This window comes from Balaenoptera acutorostrata, chromosome 2, assembly GCF_949987535.1.
Source record: "Balaenoptera acutorostrata chromosome 2, mBalAcu1.1, whole genome shotgun sequence".
Lineage (NCBI taxonomy): Eukaryota > Metazoa > Chordata > Mammalia > Artiodactyla > Balaenopteridae > Balaenoptera > Balaenoptera acutorostrata.
The window spans coordinates 167,878,429-167,886,256 of record NC_080065.1 but is presented as its reverse complement, the minus strand read 5'-3'; positions in this window follow the sequence as shown (position 1 = coordinate 167,886,256).

The following is a 7,828-nucleotide window of genomic DNA, read 5'->3' as shown; positions in this document are numbered from 1 at the left end:
AAATAAATAAATAAATTTTTTTTAAAAAAGGAAAGCATTAAAAAAAAAAAAAATTTAGCATGGGATTACCATATGATCCAGCAATTCCACTGGGTGTGCACCCTAAAGAATTAGAAGCAGAGTTTCAAAGAGATATTTGCACACCCATGTTCACAGCAGCATTATTCACAATAGCCGAAAGGTGGAAGCAACCCACATATCCATTGACAGATGAATGGGTAAACAAAATGTGGTGCAACCATGCAATGGAATATTATTCAACCTTAAAAAGCAAGGAAATTCTTACACATGCTACAACATAGACAAATCTTGAGGATATCGTGCTGCGTGAAATCAGCCAGTCACGAAAGGACAAATACTATATATGAGGTACTTAGTCAAATTCATAGAAACAGAAAGTAGAATTACCAAGGGCTGGGGATCGGTGGGAGGGAGAAATGGAAAGTCGTCTAATGGGTACAGAATTTCAGTTTTGCAAGATGAAAAGGGTTCTGGAAATGGATGGTGGTTACGGTTGCACAAGAAGGTGAATGTACTTCATGCCACTGAATTGTACACTTAAAATTGGTTAAGATGATAAATTTTACATGTATTTCATCACAATTTTAAAAGGGACAAGAAACAATCCAAACATTGAATACATAGTGAAATAGATTGTGCTACACTCACCCAGTGAGATCCATTGCAGCTATAAAAAGGAATAAGGAGTATCTCTATGTCCTGCTGAGGTGCGACCTGCAGGATATGTCTGTCATTCAGTGAAGAAAGTAAGGGTGTTGGACTGTAACCCACAGAACTGCAAGCCTTGTAATTGCCCAGCTGTGAGACTAAAGAAAGAGCCCAGAGACATCAACAATTTATTGGATAGGGAATCTTACAAGTCTGAAGCAGAGTCCAGGAGTGGCACCCCACTGTGGGTGGCAGATGGCAGGCAAGACAGGGCAGCAATCTTCACTCCTGGCCGGGGGAAGGAGGATACCATTTATAAGGGGGAGTTGACGTTAGGTTGGCTCATCAGTTACCAGGGAAACCAGTGGATGGGGCAAGGGGCAAGCGGCAAGCACTAGGCAGTTACTAATGAAGCCCTATGATTAAGCGGATTGGATAGTCACGTGAGTAGGATGTATGCGAAGCAGGGACTGGTCGAGGAGGGAATGTACAGAGAGCAAGAGAACAGCCATCTTGAGTGGCCTGACCATGCAAAAGGGTTTACAGGTTTTACTGTATGCTGCAGTAACCAAGAAAGGGAGGAAATGCAAATATATGTGCTTTATATTTTTCAATAGAAACAATTTAAATTTAAAAATTTAATATAAACGTTTACCTAGGTGGGGAGGAATGATCAGGGTAGAAGGCACAGGGGTGAAGCTAGACACATCTGTACACACCTTGCTTCATGGTTTTTTCTCTGGAAACACGTAAATGTGTGCACAATTTTTTTTTTTTTAGAAGTTTATTTATTTATTTATTTATTTATTTATTTTTATATTTGGCTGTGTTGGGTCTTCGTTTCTGTGTGAGGGCTTTCTCTAGTTGCGGCAAGCGGGGGCCACTCTTCATCGCAGTGCTCAGGCCTCTCACTATCGCGGCCTCTCCTGTTGCGGAGCACAGGCTCCAGACAGGCAGGCTCAATAGCTGTGGCTCACGGGCTTAGTCGCTCCGCGGCATGTGGGATCTTCCCAGACCAGGGCTCGAACCCGTGTCCCCTGCATTGGCAGGCAGATTCTCAACCACTGCACCACCAGGGAAGCCCCCACAATTTTTTTTTTAATTTAATCAATATAGAGTTAGTTGAATTGATTTCTCTGCAGTCTTAGTAAGCATAGCGTGAGAGGGGTATGGATGGTAATTTTTGAGATTTCTTCCACTAGGGTGGGTATAAAAAAAAACACAGAAAATAACAAGTATTGATGAGAATGTGGAGAAATTGGAGCTCATACACTACTGGTGGGAATGTAAAATGACTGCTTTGGAAAATAGCCTGACTTCCTCAAAAATGTAAACACAGAATTAGCATATCCAAGAGAAATGAAAACACACGTCCACACAAAGGCTTGTACACAAATGTTCATAGCAGCTTTATTTATAATAGCCAAAAACTAGGAACAACCCAAATTTCTACCAAAAGGTGAGTAGATAAACAAATTGTGGTGTTTCCATACAATGGAAATGATGTATACAAAAACATAGATGAATCTCAAAATAATAATGCAGAGCAAAAGAAACTAGGGTTTTGTTTTTGTTTTTGTTTTTTAGTACATACTGAATAATTCCATTTGCAGAAATTTCTAAAAAAATGAAAACTAATCTATAATGACAAAAAGTAGATCAGTGTTGTCCTGGGGCAGGGGTCGGAGGGAAGAATTACTAAGGAACACAAGGAACTTTTGGGGGTGATGAATATGTTCATTACTTGATTGTGTTGTTGGTTTCATGGGTATATACGTAAGTCAAAACTCATCCAATTATACATTTTAAATATATGCAATTAATTGTTTACAAAAAATGGATGAGATAATAAACAATACTTAAAAATTTAAAAACAATGGATGTTGTAAGTTTTGGGAGGACATCTATCTAATTAGAAATTTCTTTCCTTTTTTAAAATTTATTTATTTATTTTATTTATTTTTGGCGGCGTTGGGCCTTTGTTGCTGCGCACGGGCTTTCTCTAAGTTGCGGCGAGCGGGGGCTACTCTTCGTTGCGGTGTGCGGGCTTCTCATTGCAGTGGTTTCTCTTGTCTCGGAGCACAGGCTCTTAGGCGCGCGGGCTTCAGTAGTTGTGGCACACAGGCTTAGTTGTCCCGCGGCATGTGGTATCTTCCTGGGCCAGGGCTCGAACCCGTGTCCCCTGCATTGGCAGGCGGATTCTTAACCACTACACCACCAGGAAAGTCCTGTTGTTGTTTTGTCTGTAGTTTGTTTGCTTGAAAATCAGGAGCCAAATAATGTCCATGCATTGTAACTAGCTGATATATCTCTTAAGTCTCTTTATAGGTCTGCTCACGGCTCGAGGGTTAGGATCCACTCTCCCACCTGCCTTTCACTTCTTAGGCTACACACAGGCCGCACCCCAAGCCATTGACTGGCCTTGTGCTTTCTCTCTGGAGAGCTGTGGGACCGCTGGTATGACCCCAGGACATGGATCTCAAGAGTCCAAACCCATCCCCAGCCCCTGTTGAATGCACAGAGGCCCCATGACCCTGCTTCCCTTACTTCATGTCGGCTCTGGCTGATTAGAGCTAGGTTGGACATAGACCAGTTAAAACAGACTGAGTATTTGAAGATATTGATACTACAGTTTTATTAAACTTTTGTAGGTGCAATATATTAGGAGAGGACAGAAAGCAGCAGACACACCACTGGCGTTGGCTCTCAAGGGGGCAGAAGCCAAAGCTCCTGAACTGTGCTCCAGAGGCAGCTGGTGCTGGTCCCAGCCCTAGGCCACTCCTGCTCCCAGGATCCCAGGCAAGGCCCCCTTCCTCCCTGTCAGCACTGTTCCTGGTGACCAAGCAGGCTCTGTGGACCTTTGGTCCTTGCCCATCCTCTCTGGTCGCCACGGACTTCTGTGGTAATCCCATCCCACACGTGTGCAGATTCACATGAACACCATGGGCACAGGCTTCTGAGTGATCTGGCCCCTGTGCTAGACACGTCTGAGAATCGAAGGCGGGCAAGGCCATGCACAGACAGCCTCCCAGACTGACCAGGTGAGGAGGTCGGTCCTGGTAGGAGTGGCCCCAGGAGTACGAGGGAGGAGACACACATGTGTTGGAACTGGCGGGTGAGGCAGGAGCAATGGTAAGTGACAAGAGGAAGCTGTTCAGAGCTAAGCTAGATGGGGACAGGAAAAGTAGAGAAATGGGGCGAGGCTGTGAACACTTTCCTCCTGGCCAGACACAGGGGAAGCAGGTGATTTTCTGGGAGACACCCCACATCAGCTACCACCAGACAGCTGGGTCCCCTACAAAAGGCAGGAGGGCACAGCCCCAACCTAACCAACGCAAGGCCAATGCATTGGCTCTCCTGGACACATGACCATTGTCTACACCCGCTAGGCAGTCACATCCTGTTCCTCTCCCCTTTTATCCTACATGTATTTTCAAAAGCACCTCTGTCCTGGGATTTGCAGGTTGTTTTGTGGACACATACTGTTTTTCAGATACAGTCTGTTTTTCCTCTTAAGAGCTGTGCTGCTTCTTATGCTCCTCTGGCTAATATTCTATTCTAGACCCCAATCTCTACACAGTCACCACTAACCATTTTTTTCTTTTTTCTTTTATTATGGTAGAATACACGACATAAAATTTACTATCTTAATCATTTTTCAGTGTACTGTTTAGTGGTATTAAACACATTCACATTGTTGTACAATCATCACCACCATCCATCCCCATAACTCTCTTCATCTTGCAAAAGCGAAACCACTGACCATTTTCACTGGCCCATGTTACTGTCCCAGCTGCCATTTATCACCTGGACTGGTGGGGTGAGTTAAGTGCAGAGCACTGTGGCCACAGGTAGAGGTCCTGGTCTCATCCCTGCTGCCAGCTGAGCCTGATTCCAGTGCTGGGATTTGCCTCCTGTCATGGACTGAATGTGTCCATAACATATGTCAAAACCCTACCCTGCAATGTGATGGTATTAGAAGGTGGGGCCTTGGGAGATGATTAGGATTAGATGAGATCATGACGTGGAGCCCTCACGATGGGGTTAGTGCCTTTATAAGAGTCACAAGAGAGCTGGCTTCCCACCTCTGCTCTCTGCCATGTGAGGACACGAGAAGTTAGCCATCGGCAGGAGGGCCCTGACTTGACCATGCTGGCACGCTGACCTAAGATTTCCACCCTCTAAAACTGTGAGGAACTAATTCCGGTTGTTTACAAGTCCTCCAGTCTATGATGTTTTGTTACAGCAGCCTGAACTAAGACATCCACAAATGGTCTGAATTTGGTTAGTCACTGTCACATTCATTTCTCTGCATGCCATACATCAGCATCTCACACTGCCTTGTCTCCTTGTTGGTATTTGTGGCTGGTACATATGTTGCTCCACGTTCTTGGGTGTTCAAGAAACATGGTTTTTAACTGCTTTTCAATAACTCAATTTGTATGTCAAACCTGCCACTCTGCTGCAGTGGTGGAAACTTAACTTCAGTCTATTTGGAGCATTCCTCACCTACCTTTCCTAGGATGTATCTAAATACTGACCTAATACTAAGTAAGGCATTTTAATAGCAAGACTGTCTTTGCTGGCATGTCTCTCATCCTTGTTCCCCAACACTTTCTATCACTTATTCTCTGCCTCCATTGGCTGCCCATTTATTTTGCCCCTAAGAACACTGTAGCCTATTATCATCATTACCACAGGTCTCTGAGAAGCAAGGCCCCCCAAGTTGCCATTCCACTCTTGCTGCAAAGTAACGATAAGAATGCCCTCCTGGCTTCTGATCTGTAAATGTCACCATCCAGAATGGTTAAGTGCCATTCCCGAATCCCATCATCCCCGAAGACACTAGGGAGCCCAGGTCCATGGCAGCATCTCCTGCTGTCAACCCTGGCCTACCGGGGACAGCCATCAACACCTTCTCCATGATGCAATGCCCCCCCTCACTGTCATAGTCCCTACTGCTTTAGCCAAAGGAGCGTCCTCTGGGCAGCTCCCAGAGAACAGAGTCCAATGACGAATCTTCTGGTCTCATGTAATAAACCCATTCTAACATTCCCACTTCCCTGTAGCCTTCAGACCCTTCTTTAAACTCAGCCAAGGCAATTCTGGCGTCTCCACCTCATTGACCTTAGGCCACCATCGTGTCCAATTTTCCAGAGTCATCTGGTAGCACATTAGGAGAAGCTCCGGGTGCTCTTGGCAGAACTCTAGTCTTGAGTCATGGGAAATGTTCCATTGCAATCAACTTCCTACCCAGTCTTATATACCCCCCCCCCACCCTCTAGATCCACTCCCACGTCTGTTCCCCCAGAGGTCCTGCGGTTAGACATGTCCTGCAGCCTTTTGGACGATCAAGCTATTTCCTTCTAGAGTAGGGACTGTGCTTCACTGCTTGGGCTATGCTGAGACTCGATCCTAGTTATTGGTCTAGAGGCAATGAGAGGTGGAGCTTCAGAAGGATTAGCATCATTTTATGACGTCTACCTCAGGTGAGATCGTTGCATTGTCTCCAGGAAAAATAAAGCTGTTCTTCTCTATCAAGGGAAGGAGCAGCTGCTGCTGGCCAGAAGGGTTCAGGGGCTCTGGGGGCTCAAGGTTCTTAGGTATATCCACCCAAACATCCCCATGCCAGGCCTTAAGGTCCCATTCCTTCCCCTTAAAACGCTTGACTTTAGTACAGGAAAATTGTTAAGGATGCACGGGTCTTCTCTGCAGCTCTACTGCCCTTGATTAAATGTTGAGCCTTATTTTCAGCACACTCTGCTTCCTGGCCACAGAAGTGAGCAGTTCTTTACATGTTGCCTTGGGAGACTTTCCAGCTTTCACATCATGCCCTGAGTTGAGTGGGCTAAGAAGAGCCTTTCATTCTTTCTTCAAAGCTTCTAAGACAGTTTAGAAAAGTTAACCACCTCCATAATCCTTGTAATTACAGCTGCCTCCGTATCTTTCAAGTGCCAAAGCTACTACATAAGCCAAACTTTCCCTTCAATTTCTATCTCATTCCAATCCACCAAAGGTAAGAGTCTTATGCTTCAGGACACTAGGGGTTACTACCATCCTTCTCACCAACAGTGGTGAGAGGTCTTTGTTGCCTTCTGAATGGGGGGTGATCTAGTTCTAGATTCCTTTCCCTATGGCCTGCCTTCTAGTGCTACTTCCTACTAACTGCCTTAGCTTGAATCCCCATAAAAGCAGAGCCTGAGCTTAGAACTTGGGTGCAGGTTATCTGGTAGATGATTCCACGAACTGAGAGAGGGGGAGTGAGGAAAATGGTAGAAGGAAAATTCAACAAAGTGTGTTTTGGTTTCTGTCCTCTACTGGAGGTTGCCCCAGAAGGCATTAACTCTCCTGCACTCCCAGGCTATGTCTGTGGGTTGAGAGAGCTCCTGAGGCTTAGGAGAAAGCCCTGAAGCAGAAAGGCAGAGAAACCCACAGTAGACACTTGAAATGAGGCACTGACAGTATACGCAGAGCCATCCACCATAGTTGCGGCAAAAATCAGAGGTGGACTTATCAGATGCAACCAAAAGTTCCAAAAGCATCTGGTACACCTTCCCTGCCTCCTAGAGGATTAGATACCTATGACAATACCAAAGGCCAAACACCATCTGCTCCTGGGATTCAGGTGCCTGTCTCTTATAGACCTTTGTTCATTCTAGAAATATCTGGAGAGAGCCTAGTAAGTGTTAAGCACTTTTCTAACTAAGATACAGAAAAAAAAAAAAAAAAACCCTATGGAACTTACACTCTAGTTGGGGCGGAGGGGGTGGAGGGAGACTGACAAAATACATAGCATGTCAAATGGTGACAGATGCTAGAAAACAAAGCAGGAAAGGAGGATAAGTTGTGCTGGTTTGGTTGGGTGTGGAGAGAATGCATGCTCTTTTAAATAAAGTCATTAGGGAAAACTTCACTGAAAAGGTGACATTTAAGTAGACACCTGAAGGAAGTAAAATCAGCAAGACACTGAGAAGGAGCAACTGTGAGGTAGGAGAGAAATCAGAAGAGTGTAGTGTCCTAGAAGACAAGTGAAGATGAGGAGGCGTCAACTGCATGAAATGCTGCTGATGGGCCAAGATGAGGATGGAGAATTAGCCAAAGGACTTAACACTGGAGTCAATTTCATCCTTGACAAGAGCAGGCTGGGGAGACTCGGAGG